The following is a 15,426-nucleotide window of genomic DNA, read 5'->3' on the forward strand; positions in this document are numbered from 1 at the left end:
TGACAATTTTCGCACCATATTCTGAGATATTTCCATATACTAAAAGGCTTTTCGACCTTAGGCTAGCCTATAGCATATTCCAACATACCTACATCCAAAGAGGAACCAGACACGCACAACGACGAACACAACGTTTTTTCCTTGCATGGTCCACGGAGGGGGAGAGAATCTCCCACCTGATTCATTTGGATGGCCCACACCGGCCCAGATGTTTTACATTTCAGTGATTACATTGCCGTAGAAAACAGGTGACACCACGTGTCGCATACGCTAGCTTCTGATTGCTTCATCCGGCAGCGCCACAAGGCCTCATCTGCCTTGCGTTTGCCGCAATGTCATGTGTTCTTCACGGAAGACAATTCCAACACAACGGTTTGAATGATTGAACTGCACCTAGCAATCAGGTTTGCAATATCATCACGTGGATATTGTACGGATGCTGTTAGGCCCCATCATTCATATGTCATACGTCTCCTTCAAATCCTCTCTACATTCTCGACACAATATTTTCTGTTGTCCGTTTGCAGTTGCAGCTTGCGGAGTGCTTTTGTTGTGATGTTTCAAGATCCATATCACCAGTCAATTGCAATTTACTCCATCTCAAACGTCAACTTTGACCACGACCTTTTACATATAAATGCTAACAGAAAATAGAAAAAGTAATATATCACGAAAAAAAATCTTTCACAACAAATCTACCACTCCACATGATCAATTCAAATAGCTTTTTTAAATCTTAAATGAATTCTTAAAGTTCTTGGCACTTTTCTAATAGGCTATTCACTAATCACTAGTGGTGATAATAACATTCTAGTGTAATGTCTGAACTAGAAAAATGCTGTAAAAAGATTTCTTTTAGAATATATCTGAACGATAACCCCTTAATTAGGAACTATTTGTACAAATTCTTTATTTGGAACGAATTGTGGAATCAAGTGGCAGAATGGCCTCATCATGTCTGATGGAAAGAACTCTCACAGCTGTAGACGTAGAACCTTGGTGGATGAGGGTTTCCGTGCCATCTGATCTGAGATGACCCTTTGTGCAGTAGTTATTGTGTAATTTGTTGAGGCCCGCTGGTCACCGTAATAGAAAGAGAGAATTACTGCTTATTTGACAATAGAAGATGACTCAATTCCTTCCTTAACCATGAAAATTTTCCCCTCCCTTATATGACATTGAATTCTAACTTTCATTCCTTATTTAACATTTCCATCACTTTTGCCCGTTAAGTTAGGCGAAATGATCTCTAAATCACCTCCAAAAATCATGAAACTTTACCTACTGATAGAACAAATAGAGATGAACATATTTTGCTTTAAAACACTCATGTACCTTTACAGTTTTAAAATTAAACTTCACCAAATTAGGCTACTCTTGAAACATATCTAAATTTTTATGATACAAAAATACTTTCCAAAAATTATGGGAAAGTAACTAATAGTCCTCACATGGGATTCAATACTTTATAAAATTATTTTCCATCATAAATTACATATAGAATTGTGAGGAATGGGATAATTGAAAAATTTTAGAGGAAACTCACAATTATCTATGTAACTTATGATATGAAACAATTTTATAAACTATTGCATGCCATGTGGCGAATATTGGTTATTTTCCAATAATATTTTGAAAGTAATTTGATGCCATAAAAAGTCAAGTAAGTTTCAACAGTAGTCTAATTTGATGAATGTTAATTTTTAAACCATAAAGGTAAATGAGTGTTTTAGAGCAAGATATTTTCATCTCTATTTTGTCATTTAGTAGAAAAATTCTCATGATTTTTGTAGGTGATTTGGAGCAAGGATGGAAAGTTTTTCAAGATCAAGAAAGGAATTGATCTGATGTCAAATAAGATTTTTTCTTAAATAGAAATGGTGTCGGATGGTATCATCTTTCATAGTGGACGAACCGTGAAGGCAACTATTCTTGATTTGTAAGATACAAACAAAAACAAGGCACCATCGGTGCGATCAAAATCTGAGAAGTTGATGCAACTGAAACTCTATTGTGGTTATACGTATAGCATGGCACGGCACCGTGCTACGGACTACTGTACTCTCATTATCAATCTCATTTTCCACTGTGCGACGTGTCATACTTATACACCTTAACTGTCGTCTCCAAGGAGTCGAGATTGAACATGCCCCATCTCATTTTGCACAAAAAGTTGACACGACAGTTAGTGCCACCAAAGGCGCAAGTTAGGCTGCACAGCAGCTCGTTGGACAAGAGCGTCCGTGTTTTAGACCGGCAACCCGTCTAGGGGTACCCTAGGCTGTGTTGCCGAGGTTGGTTGACGACTTCGTTGTCGTTTCTTTGAGCATCGTTGTTGTTGGCTGCAGCACCTCTACTGCCTTCTTGATGAGCTGTGATGCGGGGAACAGATGGGATTGATGATTCTTTGTCGAGTAGCTTGTAAGCTTGCTCTGCGAGTTGTGCGATTAGTCCGTTGCCGCGCTGCACGAGCTGAGCTGTGGCTTCGTTGTCCCTGTCTCGAGGTATTAATGTTGTTAAAAGATTGATCGAGGCGATTGCTGCAAGTGGAGTGGTATGTTCTTGAGCCTGAACTGCGTCAAATGCTCTTTCAAGGTTTGTGATGGGAATATTTGTAGCCAGCGTCTGTCGTCGCTCAGCCCGAGTAGCATTGCGCATCCTTCTTTGGTTCCTTTGATCGGAGGTTTCATCTTGTGGGGCGTCAGCTGTAGACTCATCTTCCGAGATGTTGTCGAGTTGTGCTAATCGCCTGGGGGTTCTGTTCTGGCTAGTACCCAGGTTGTTATTTTGAGTAATAATAAAGACTTCCCTGTCTGGGTAGTAGCTTCCGGAGCTTGAAGTGAGTGGGACGCCTTCTTGGTATGGGAGGTTGTCTATGTGAGCGACGAGGCGTGACTCGTAGTCGCGGGCAAGGGATGGTCTCATTCCTGGCCAGTGAACAAATCTGCCTTGTGATGTTGTAGTTATTACCAGACCCTGGGCTGGTCCTGATAATGGTATCTCTAGGAGATAGTCTGAGTCAGAATCGTCGTCTTCGTCTTGCCCGTGTTCGAGTTGAATTCGAGTGAGAAGACTTTGGTATACTTCGGCTGCATTGCGGAGTCCGTGTGGAAACCGTGTTGGAGTTAAAGTTGATTTGGGGAGTGACTGGGACCGACTAGTCCGAACCGAAGTTGAGTCCGACGCGTAGTCGAACTCGAGGTTGTTGACTTTGAAATCTTGGTTTTTTCTGACCAAATCCTTCAATTTCTTCTCTTGGGCGTTGATGATCTGGCGCCGGAACGATCCGGCGCTGTCGGCGATGCAGAGCCAGGATCCAAAAACGAAGGTTGCGCCCGCTTCGATAGCGAAGACGGACTTGATGATGACCGTTGCCATTGAGTTCGCGCTGAGAAACTCGACGAGCTCCCCTACCTGGCGCGCCAGCTGTCGGTGTTTTAGACCGGCAACCCGCCTAGGGGGTACCCTAGGTGGTCTTTTGTGCGGTAAGGGCCGTCGAGAATCAAGGAATCAATGGTGACGCAAGGAACACGATTTAGACAGGTTCGGGCTGCTAGATCGCTTAATACCCTATGTCCTGTGTGTTTGTTTGTATTGATCTTAGATGCACTTGGAGTTGTTCTCTTTGAGGGGGGTCCCTGCCCGCCCTTATATACACGGGAGGGCAGGGTTACAAGTCCGAGTCCTAGTCGAGTACAATTACAGAGTTCTACTCGGTATAGCCCGAGTAGTTTTCCATATACATACTTGACTAGTCGAGTGGGATACGCCTATCCTGATCATATCCGAGTACGTCCCTTAGTGGGCCGTTCAGGGTCTACTCGTGAGCCTGGGGTGCATGCCCGATAAAGAGGATGAGCGAAGGGTGTGGTGCAGGCTAGCACAACAACAGAGGAGTAGTGTGAGCAAAGGCAGAGCTGAGCTAGGCTGTGGCTTTTACACAACTGGTGACATAAATTTGACCTAGTAACCATATGGTCGTTGTGAGTATCTTAGACATCACTCACTCACTCACAGCATAACTGTCTGGAATCTTTGAACTATATGGTAATATAAGCTCATCCATGCATGTTTTGCACAGTGCACACTGCTAGGGAAAGCACCTTCAGTACCAGATCCTAACCCCCTTTAGTACCGGTTGTGCAACCGGTATTGCTACTTTGGTACTAGGGGGCTTTAGTACCGGGTCAAATAACCGGTACTAAAGGAGGCTTTTAGTACTGGTTGTTTATACCAACCGGTACTAAATTAGCTGTCACGTCGCGTATGGCTATCACACCCTGAAATTTTTGGATTTCAGGATGTGATTAAAAAGAATAATTAAATAATGATTTTCTCATAATTTAAAATTTTTCCAACATTTATTTTCTTGACAGAAATTTAGTATAGGGAAAATAATTGGTTGTTTTTCTGAATTAAATAAGTTGTTCTTTGTGTGTGCATTCATGCCAATGCATTTTGGTGTTTCATGAGTGCAAAAGTTTCAAAAATGCGTTTAGGTTGCGATTAGGTTCTTCCGAGAATTTTCCAGAATTTCCTGGAATTTATTCTCATTTTCTAAGAGCTAAATCCAATTTTTGAAAGGCTCTAGAATTATTTTCATGAGCTCCAAGTATTTTATTTGGATTGATCGTGTCCTAGTCTATCTCTAAGAATTTTCCTAAAATTTTTGGGATTTTCAGAGTATTTTTCGTGGCTTAATTGATTTTTCTAGATTTATCTTTACACGAGAAATAACTTTTGAAAAAAAGAAAAAAAGAAACATATCCTATCAGTTTGGGCCAAGCCCGTGGGCCCGACCCATGCTGATCCAGCCCATCCAGGCCTGTGCGCCACCGCCAGTCTCCTGGCGCAGCATGCCGCCGCCGCCAGGCTTGCCTTGGCGTGCGTCCCATGACTGGTCGCGTGTCTTGCCCTATAAATAGCGAGGCCTTCCCCCGCATGACCCCCTGCTGCACCGCCGCCGCCTTCACCCTTCCTCGTGCAGCGCCGCCGTCGGCTTGCCCGATTTGCTAGCTCCGTCACTCGTCGGAGGAAGTCGCTACCACAGGAAGCCCCACGACGTCGAGGCGAAGCTAGAGTGCCGCTTCTCGTCACCAATGGGCCACCAGAGTGCCACCACGACCTGGAGGTTGAGCCGCCGCCGCTCGCCGTGCGCCATCACTGGACACCCACCGTTCCCCCACGTCTGTTGCCTGCCGGAGCAAATCAACATCACCAGCAGCTTCCCCTTGCCGAGCCGTACACCCGCCGCCTCTTCTCATTGTCATCCCGTCGCCGGAGCACTGCCGACTAGTGAAGTCCAAGCCAGTCGTCATGTTCCACCGCCGCCGGGTCATTTTCCGGCCGGAATCCATCCGTCCTGCCGCTAGTGAGCCACCTTGCAAGTTCCCCTCAACCTCCTCCACCTCTTGCGCCACCCGCCTAAGACCCTAGGCTGCTGGAGTGTCGGTGAGTTGGCCGGTAAGAGACGCCGCAAGCTAGGAGGAAGAAGAAGCCCCACCCCTTTTGCGTTTAAGCCCTTGGAGAACCCTGTTATGTTTGGCCTCTTCCTTGTGTCTTGTGCGTTTTACAGAAAGCCCCTGGAAAATCTTAGGTTCCTGCAAGCCAATCCAACCTGAGTCTCTTTTGCAGATCTAACCTTGAGCATAGATCTATTCACGAGCACTGTTCCATGTGTCTTGTGAATCTTCCTTGCTAGCCTTGTTATCTACGGTTAATCACGATTAGGTCCTTAGAACCTTGTTTAATCCCTAGATTTCATGTTTTAACTCTGTTTCTATCCGTTCAAGTTGCGTTAGATTAATAATAATATAAAATTCACGTTAGTGGTGATGTTTTCCTTCATGCATGTTTTTGAAAATAAATTTGATATTAATTTGATTAATGCCTGATAAACCTGTGTCTCTCTAAATAAAAGCTACTTAGAGTTATACACCGCTTTTCATAATAAACATCAATTTGATTAGTGCTTACTTCATATCTGTTAGATTGTATTTACCTGTATGTACACTAGTGGGCCTACGGGCCCTATTACGTGTATGAGCTGGCAGGCAACTCGCCTGTGGGCGCCGCCGGCCCTAGCGAGTCAAGGGTGGCAACTAGGGTTCCTAACCCTAGCTGCCCTGCGCCTAGTCCCCCAGGCCTATATATGGTTATAGCCTGTGCTCCTGTATAATTAATCTAATCTTTCCTCGCCTATATATCTCTTTTATGGTATCACAAGTCTAGGTTTCAGCCCTAGGTCTCCAGCTTCCGCTTCTCGCATGACATCTGCGCCTTCTCTCCCATGGCTGGCTCCCTCGGCGCTCCTGTAGCCGCCCCTGCTGGCGCCTCGGATGCCCCTGCCGTCGCTCCTAGCACCCCAAGCGGTGCTGCTGCCACCACCCCCGCTGTCTCTGAGCGCGATGCGGTGCAGCACGAGGCCGCCGCCGCCGCCGCCGCCACCCCGCGCTCACGTGGAGGCCGCCGAGCGCGTCCTCACCGCCGCCGTCACTGCCCGCGAGGAGGCTACTGCCCGTGAGCAGGCCGCCATCACCGCCGTTGCTCGTGAGCGCGAGGCGTTGGAGCGTGCTCTCGGTCCCCCTCACCCCGACGATGCCATCTTCGGTGACGATCTCGATGACGCCCTCCTCCACTAGGAAGCCGCCCACCTCTTGGTGCTCCATGCTCAGGCGGTGGCTGTCCAGAACATCCGCGCCCTCATCACCGTCATCCTCGATGTCAAGACCGGCAACTACAAGCGGTGGCGCACCCAGTTTCTCGTCACCCTCGGCAAGTACTCGCTGTCCGGCCACGTCCTCACCGACACCGTCAGCACCCATCCCGACTGGATCCGGATGGACTGCGTCGTCCTCACATGGCTCTCTGGCACCATCTCCGCCGACCTGGAGGAAGCTGTCGTCTCCCCGCACACCACCGCCCACGTCGTATGGTTGGCCTTGGAGGAATAGTTCATCGGTAACCGTGAGACTTGTGCTCTTCTTGTGGAAATCGAGTTCCGCACTTTTTGCCAGGGCGATCTCAGCATCACCGACTACTGCCACCGCATGAAGAGCATGGCCGACGCCCTCGGTGACCTCGGCGAGGCCGTCTCCGACCGCACCCTCGTCCTCAACCTCATCCGTGGGCTCACTGATCGCTTCTCTTCTATTGGCCTGCACCTTCGTCGAGCCCGTCCGTTCCCCTCCTTCCTGGAGGCTCACGCAGACCTGCTCTTGGAGGAGCTCACCATGTCCATGACCGCGGCAGCCACCGCCCTCGTCTCCACCTCGTCTGGCAGCCCTGACTCCGCCTCCTCAAGCTCTGCCTCCTCCCGACCTGCGCAGGGAGGCGCCAGCCAGGGCCAGGCAGGCTCGGGCGGCTAGCCATCCAAGAACGGCCAGCAGCCACCACCATAGCAGCACCGTGGCAAACGAGGCGGCCGCGGCCGCAACAAGGGCAAGCAGCCGCGGCAATAGCAGCAAACCGCGCCCGGGTCTGGCGCCGCGCCTCGTCCTCCCGGCACCTGGCCCTCCTTCTACAATCTGTGGACGGGGATGATCCAGATGTGGCCTAGGTCCTCCCGTCCCCCTAGCGCCGCTCCCGCACCCGGCATCCTAACCTGCGGCTCAGCCGTAGGCCTTCTACGCCTGGAGCCAGCCGCTTCTAGGGTTCTCCGCGGCGCCGTCATGGGATCAGCAGTCGCTCGCCAACTCCTTTCACACGATGACACTTCAACAGCCTTAGCAGCAGCAGGAGTGGTACTTCGACTCAGGTGCCTCCTCCTGTGTGTCCTCCGACCCTGGTACTCTCTCGCATCCCTCTCCCCCGCGGTATCCTACTCCTTCCTCCATTATTGTTGGCAATGGCACGTCGCTTCCCGTCTCTCTCACTGGCACTGCACATCTTCCTGGTCCTTTTCATCTTAACAATGTTTTGGTTTCCCCCCACATTATTAAGAATCTTATATCTGTGCGCCAGTTCACTACGGACAATAATATTTCTGTGGAGTTTGATCCCGCTGGCTGTTTTGTGAAGGATCTTCCGTCTTGAAGAGAGATCGTTCGGTCCAATAGCTCCAGACCCTTGTACTCGCTGCACCTCCCTGCTGCCATCGCTTTCCATGTCGAGCCTCCCTCCGCGTCTGTCTGGCACCGGTGTCTCGGTCACCCTTGCGCTGCCATACTCTGCAGACTCGCCCAGTTGTCGATTGCTGCTGCTCCCTCGCTAGGCGCCTCCTTATGTCATGCATGTCAGTTAGGCAAACATGTTCACCTACCTTTTGCTGTGTCCACTTCTCGAGCGTCGTATAAGTTTGACATTATACATTATGATTTATGGACATCTCCTGTTCTTAGTCTCTCTGGTTACAAGTACTATCTTGTCATCCTCGATGATTGCTCACACTACTTGTGGACTTTTCCTTTGCGTCTTAAGTCTGACACATTCTCCACGTTGTCTATCTTTTTCGCTTTTGTCTCCACCCAGTTTGGCACCACCATCAAGCCTGTTTAGTGTGACAACGGCCGTGAGTTTGATTACTCCAGCACACACACGTTTTTCCTCTCCCACGGAGTTCACCTTCGCATGTCGTGCCCCTACACCTCCTCCCAGAACGGCCACGCTGAGCGTATGATCCGCTCCATCAACAACGTCATTCGGACCCTCCTTTTCTAGGCTAGTGCCCCTCCATCCTATTGGGTTGAGGCCCTCCACACTGCCACCCCACCTCCTCAACATTCTACCCACTTTGACTCTTCAGTTTCGTACACCACACCTTGCACTTTTCGGTTCCGAAGCCACGTACGATCACCTTAGAGTCTTCGGGTCAGCCTGCAACCCCAACCTATCCGCCACAGCCACGCACAAGCTCGCACCTCGCTCCATGCTGTGTGTCTTCCTCAGCTATTCGGCGCATCACAAGGGATACCGCTACCTTGATCTCTCTTCGAATCATCTCATCATCTCTCGGCACGTTGTGTATGAGCTGTTACGTGTATGAGCTGGCAGGCAGCCCACCTGTGGGCACCGCCAGCCCTGGTGAGTCAAGGGTGGCAGCTAGGGTTAGGAACCTAGCTGCCCCTGCGCCTGGTCCCCAGGCCTATATATGGTTGTAGCCTGTGCTCCTGTATAATTAATCTAATCTTTTCTCGCCTAAATGTTTCTTTCAATATCCTTTTCTAAATAAAAGACAATTAGGTTATGTATCCATTTTCATAAACTAATGTTAATTTGTTTAATGCATATCTAAATAATTCTTCCAATTAAAATCTAACTAGAGTTATACCTTGGTTTTCATAGTCAAACTTAAATTGATTAATATTTATTCAATTTGCTTTCTAAATAAAAGTTACATAGGTTATATCTCGAGTTTTCATAAGTAAATGTTAATTTGGCTAAATATAAACATAAATATGTTTTTGAATTATAATTTGTGTAGTTCAACACGAATCATAAAGTTATACGCTTAGATGTTCCCACATATGATATCTTTTCCAAATTAAATGATTAAAGTGGTATAAACTGTACATGAACATTTGTAACTAAAATTTGGCTAAGCTTTACTTCATGTTTTCAATATATATATATATATATATATATATATATATATATAATGTGTGTTAATTCTAACATAGGATATTTCTCTGAAATATCATCCACATTAATTTCTACATTAAAAATGTATGAAGCACATAGTTCTTTTTTTTATAAACTCAAATCGTCGATAGTGTATCTTCCCAACTAAAGTTTTGTTTTAGTCAGTTCTTGCCGCGTTAATCTTCTAATCGTAAGCTATAGTTGAGCAATCATTGTTTCACCATGTTTCATATTTTTGATAATAAATATGATATTAATTTTGATTAATACTTATTTAGTCATCTTTTCTAATTAAAAGCTAATTAGGTTGATACATCGGTTTTCTTTAAGCAAGTGTTAATATGATTAACATCAATGTGAATGAGTTTTAGTTGAACACGACATATAAAAGTTATCGATTAGATGTTATTACATATAGTTTATTTTTTCTTCCAAATTTAAATGTTTAAATGGCATAATTTGTACATGAATATTTTTTAATAAAAGTTGACTAGGTTTTACATTGTCCTTTCAGCTACAAATATAATTTGAATTAACTCTAACTTAGGGTATTTTTCTAAAAGTATCCTTTACATGTGTTTTCTAAATAAAAAAGCATATAGCTCTTGTCTTTCCTTTATGACCAAAGTTTCCTCGATAGATGTATGTTTTCAACGGTATCATCGTTCTTAGTGTTTCATGCGCCTTCGTGATCCTAGAATCGAGCCTTATCCTTTAGTACGCTCTTTTAAAACTTTTTTTTGTTTTGATGTATTGTTCTTAGTTGCACTTTGCTTGTATGTTTGTGCCGATGATTGCTTCGAGTAGAAGGATCGCTGTTCGAAAGATTTGAAAATTAGGAGTTTCAAGAGAGCAAGAACTGAAGAGTAGTAAGAGTAACTTTTCTTTGCCTTTACTTTCCTTTGGAGAAAGGCAAGTGTCTTTAACCACCCTCCTATCTATGCTTATTTATAATACCATGATAATGTTAATTGGAACATGGAGAACCACCTAGGAAACAGTGCAACAATAAGGACTATATGGCTCTGATCTTGGCTAATTAATAAGAAACTCTAGTTTATGGTAGCTTTACCTGAAAGGGGTAAGAGGGGGAGATAATAGTTGTTGTATAACCTGGCCCTCAAACTGATCTGCTCTATGGTAGCTTTGAAGTTTGAGAGAGGTTTATGCATTGTGCTGATCATGAAACCTCAGCAAGCTATCCTTACTAGGGAATCTTTGTAAAGGCCTTGTAGCGTCCCTATGCAGCCACACCTCGATAGTGTGATGAGTGCCTGATCAGCACAACATGGTTGGGTTTAAAGTTCTTCTGAACTTTTACACGACTTGTGGGTAAAGATGTACAACCTCTGTAGAGTATCTAAAACTAATATATCAGCCGTGCTCACGGTCAAGAGCGGCCTGGACCCTCACATGATTAATAAACTTGAAGATGGACTTAATTCGTTATTCTGGTTATTTCTTTCTTGTGGCCTTGCTGAGTACCAACCATAAGTGTACTCACCCTTGCTTACTGCTGCTCAGAAGAGGAAGGTGTGTGAAGTTTTCTGAAGATGATGCTGAGTTCTAGGCGTACGCTACCCCTAGTCCATTGCCTGTGAAGTTTGGAGTCTCCGTTTCTAGGATTAAGTTGTATATCTCTGATAGACCCGTAAGTCATTATTTATATTCCTTTATGTGATACTGTTATTGTTATTCACTGATGATGTTACTACATGTATGAAACTAGATCCTGGCATATATATAGATAGCACTTGGTTTTGTTTTAAAATCGGGTATGACAGTGGCCGAGGCCAATTTAGTATCGGTTGTTATTACCAACTGTTACTAAATTCTTTTTTATTTTCTATTTCTTTTCTCATTTTCTTTTCGGTTTATTTATTCTATATTAGTATTTCATATTTGTGTCCTTTACGTATACTAGGTCTAATATGCTAATATATATAAAGTTGTATTTAATCTATAATATTAGTCCCGGTTGTAACAGCTAGTGGAACGAGGGGTCATTTTGTCCCGGTTGGAAATACCAACCGGGACTAAAGGCCCCCCCTTAGTCCCGGTTGGAATTACCAACCGGGACTAAAAATTTAGTCCCGGTTGGTGGTAATTCCAACTGGGACTAAAAGAGCAGCCTTTAGTCCCGGTTGGCCACCAAACGGGACAAAACGCCCGTTTCCACGCGCGCGGCCCCCCCTCTCTCTGCCCCCACCTTATCTTCCTCCTTTCCCTTATCTCTTCTCTCTCCTAGCCTCCACCGTACCTTATCTTCTTCCTCTCCCTCCCGGCTCTCACACTTCTGCCCACCGCCCCCTCCCCTCCCTCTCCTACCGCCGCCGCCCCCTCCCCTCCCTCTCTCGCCCCCTCTCTCTAGCCGGGCACAGGGCCGGCACGGGCGCGGGAGAGCGGCAGCGAGCGAGCGGTGGGCGGGCGCGAGTGGTGGCGGGCTGGCGTGGGCGAGCGGTGGGCCGGCGCGGGCGAGCGGCCGGCAGCCGGCGTGGGCAGCGGCTGGCGCGCGGTCTTTTTTTATTTTTTTGAACCTTTTTATCCCGGTTGGTTGAATAACCTGGGACTAAAGGACCTCCTTTTGTCTCGAATAGTTAGTCTCGATTGAATTTTCAGGATGCATGACTCTTACCAACTGCTACTAAAGGTGCGTTTTCCGGTAGTGAATACTAACATTCAGGTGCACAACTACCGGTTGGCAAAAGTGTACCAAGGCTTGCACACGACAACCAGACCTTAAGCAAACATGCCACATCCCTTCCAGTAAGCGCATTCTCAAACCCTAGCTTTCCCTCAGCCCCTCACTCTCCACCCGCCCCCACTTTCTTTTTTTTGAACAGAAGAGCTGCGTGTCATTGTGTTAATAGGAGAGAGAGAGTCTCATACCCAACACGCTGGAACACCCGCCCCCACTAATCCTACAATAGCCGTCTTTAATCTTATACTAAGAAAACAACTTTGCATTGTCACAAATCCCTTGCATCTTCATCGTCTCACTCTTTCCAGTGAAATGACAGATGGTGGAGCCACACATTTGCTGATGTCTTGAACAGAAAATAATGATTTATTGGGCAGCTAGGGTCTTTGGTGGGTCTTAATAGACTGAAATTCAAGAGAAGGAAAGTTCGGTAAAGAAACAAATCCAAACTTATGTGCAAATCACATATTCAGGCATTACATCTTTCTTTACCCTAGAAAATGATAACCTTTTAAGATGAAAGAAGTATAACACCTCTTTATCAACTAGAAAATGACGAGTAGATGGTACCTCTAACTCCTAAGACTAGGTTATCTTATCTTTCGGAAGATTTTAAATGGTATAGCACACACCATTTGACCAAAGCACAGCGACGAAATGACAAAAATATAAGTTGATGGGTATCTGCACTGAAGATTTTTGGGTCATTCATAATGATATGGTGCTTGCTCGTCAATAATGCATCACAGTCAAGCCTCCTCTATTAGCCATGAATGATTGGACTAATCAGGCACGTATACATATATATGAGCAGTACATGTTACAATAGATGCTGCAATATATGACTTGTGGTTACTTTCAACCATTGTTTCTTTTATGAGGCAAATATAAAGATTTTTCAAGAGCCAAACTATATGTATACAAACGGATTCACTTGATTTTCATGTCAAAAGTTTCAGCGACATTATATTATTGTAACCTTGTAGTTACTAATGTAATGTAGTACAGCAAATTGGTAATCAAAAGTGAGATTCAAAAGAGACGTACATACGCGGACTGCAAATTGCAAATAACAATACAAGTTATGTACCGTTCATATATTTGATATTTCACAAGTATAAGCTAGTGCACAAAGGAGAAGATAGCATTGATACATTGTCATCTCCATTCTGTATCCAAACAGTTTGATGTTGGGACGGATGACGTATACCATCTCAGTATACCATCTTTCTTTGCCAAGGCAATCTATCACTTTCGCCCACATTTCAAATGTCCCAATTTCTAGTCTGTGGTCCATTGAATGTGACCCTAAGTCGTCGTCGTCGACGTCAATGAAGAAGCTGCTACTCGAACAAGATACCCATGTAACGTCAGATGTATCAATTAATGAGAAAACATTTCACTTAGATCCTCCAAGTTTTAGGAGATGAATGTTGTTGGGTGTCTCTGTTAACATTTAGCAGGCATCAGCGGACGATGCGTTGTCCACCATAGTTCATCAGCAAAGCACGTGGCTACCCGTGGCCTCTACACAAGGCTTGCTCAGCATTGACTTTGCATAACTCAACTGCAAACTGGCAAATCGATTCGATAAGCTACAGAGTTAAGATCAGCTTTCATGATAAGATAATCCGGAAGAAGATGCCGATGCAGCAATTATTACTCAACCAATTCTTGCAGGTCACGTCATGTGATCATGTCGTATGCATATATTAAAACAGTGTGACAACTGAGATAATAACAAACACTTACTCATGGACTTTTGGAGCTAGCAGCAATTATATGCACAAATAACCTAATGTAGCTCCAATGACAAGTCACCATTAACCCTGACTGATCATTTCAAATATATTCAAATATTTGAAGAATAAATTGCACATGAATGCAACCGGGTATACATAATTTGCCGATGAACCTAAATTGTTGGGCAGTTGGCTAGATACATTTCCGTGTTACTGTATTTCGCTGACTTGATTATTTAACAGGTAACATTAATAAATGATCATCTTTATAAAATGGTGAATTGTGTATTTATATATAGGCGGCGGGCTTGTTTTCATTTGTCCACCAATGTTCATATGAGAGTCATTTAGAATCTCCGCTAATATTCAGTGGAGATGTCCACCATAGTTCATCTTTCAGAGCACGTGGCCGGCCAGTTGTGGCCTCCACAAGGTTGGATCAGCATTGACTTTTGCTACTCAATTTGCACAGTAAGATAACCGACGAGAAGATGCGAAATGCTGCAACTGGCTACTATATTAGTCTCTCGTTCTTTCAGGTCACATCCTGTCGTATTTGTATGTTAAAACAATGTGAGTGAGGATAAGATACACAAGGAATGATGCGATCATAGACATAACATACTCATGAGCTGTAAGAGCTAAGAATCAAATTAAATGCATGCACAAATAACCAAATGTAGCTGGAATGAGATGTCGCTATTAACTCTGACTTCTTGGAACAATTAAATCTAAATATTTGAGAGAGAGAAAAAATGCACATACATGCACACGGGGTATATATAAACCGTTGAAGAACCGGAACATGTATTTGCATTACACTTGTATAGATAGATAAAATTTCAGTGCTACTATATACCTCTGACTTGATTTATTTAACTTGTACCATCAACAAGAAATTGACTTATGCTTAAGAAATTAAGAAAATTTCTTGTATGGACGCTTATGCTTAAGAAAAGTCCAGTTAACTTACTTGAATAAACCAATGGAAAAGGAAAGCCTATGACCAATCTTACACATGATGCCCTTGCAATAAACAGCGCAGAAAATTTACAGTATCATATCTGATCAACTATTATACCATCAAAGATAAGGCAATTATCACGGCGTGACATATAATATATGTCATAGTTATTGTAACTGTTTCTATAACCACGACTGATACTTTGTTCTAAATGCCAGAAAAAGGTTAAAAAAATAGTAAAATGGGTATGAAAAATTGTAAAAGAAATTGTAGACAACATGCTAACCCTAATAGTCAAACACTCTCACAAAATCTTAGCATTTACCAACCTGTGAGAATTGAACTCGGGGCAGAAGGAACATACCACCTTAGCTAGTAGTCTTTGTTGTATGTTTGGCTATCAGGATAAAATCATATTAACCCATACATGATGTATTTCA

The sequence above is a fragment of the Setaria viridis genome, chromosome 2 (assembly GCF_005286985.2).
Source record: "Setaria viridis chromosome 2, Setaria_viridis_v4.0, whole genome shotgun sequence".
NCBI lineage: Eukaryota > Viridiplantae > Streptophyta > Magnoliopsida > Poales > Poaceae > Setaria > Setaria viridis.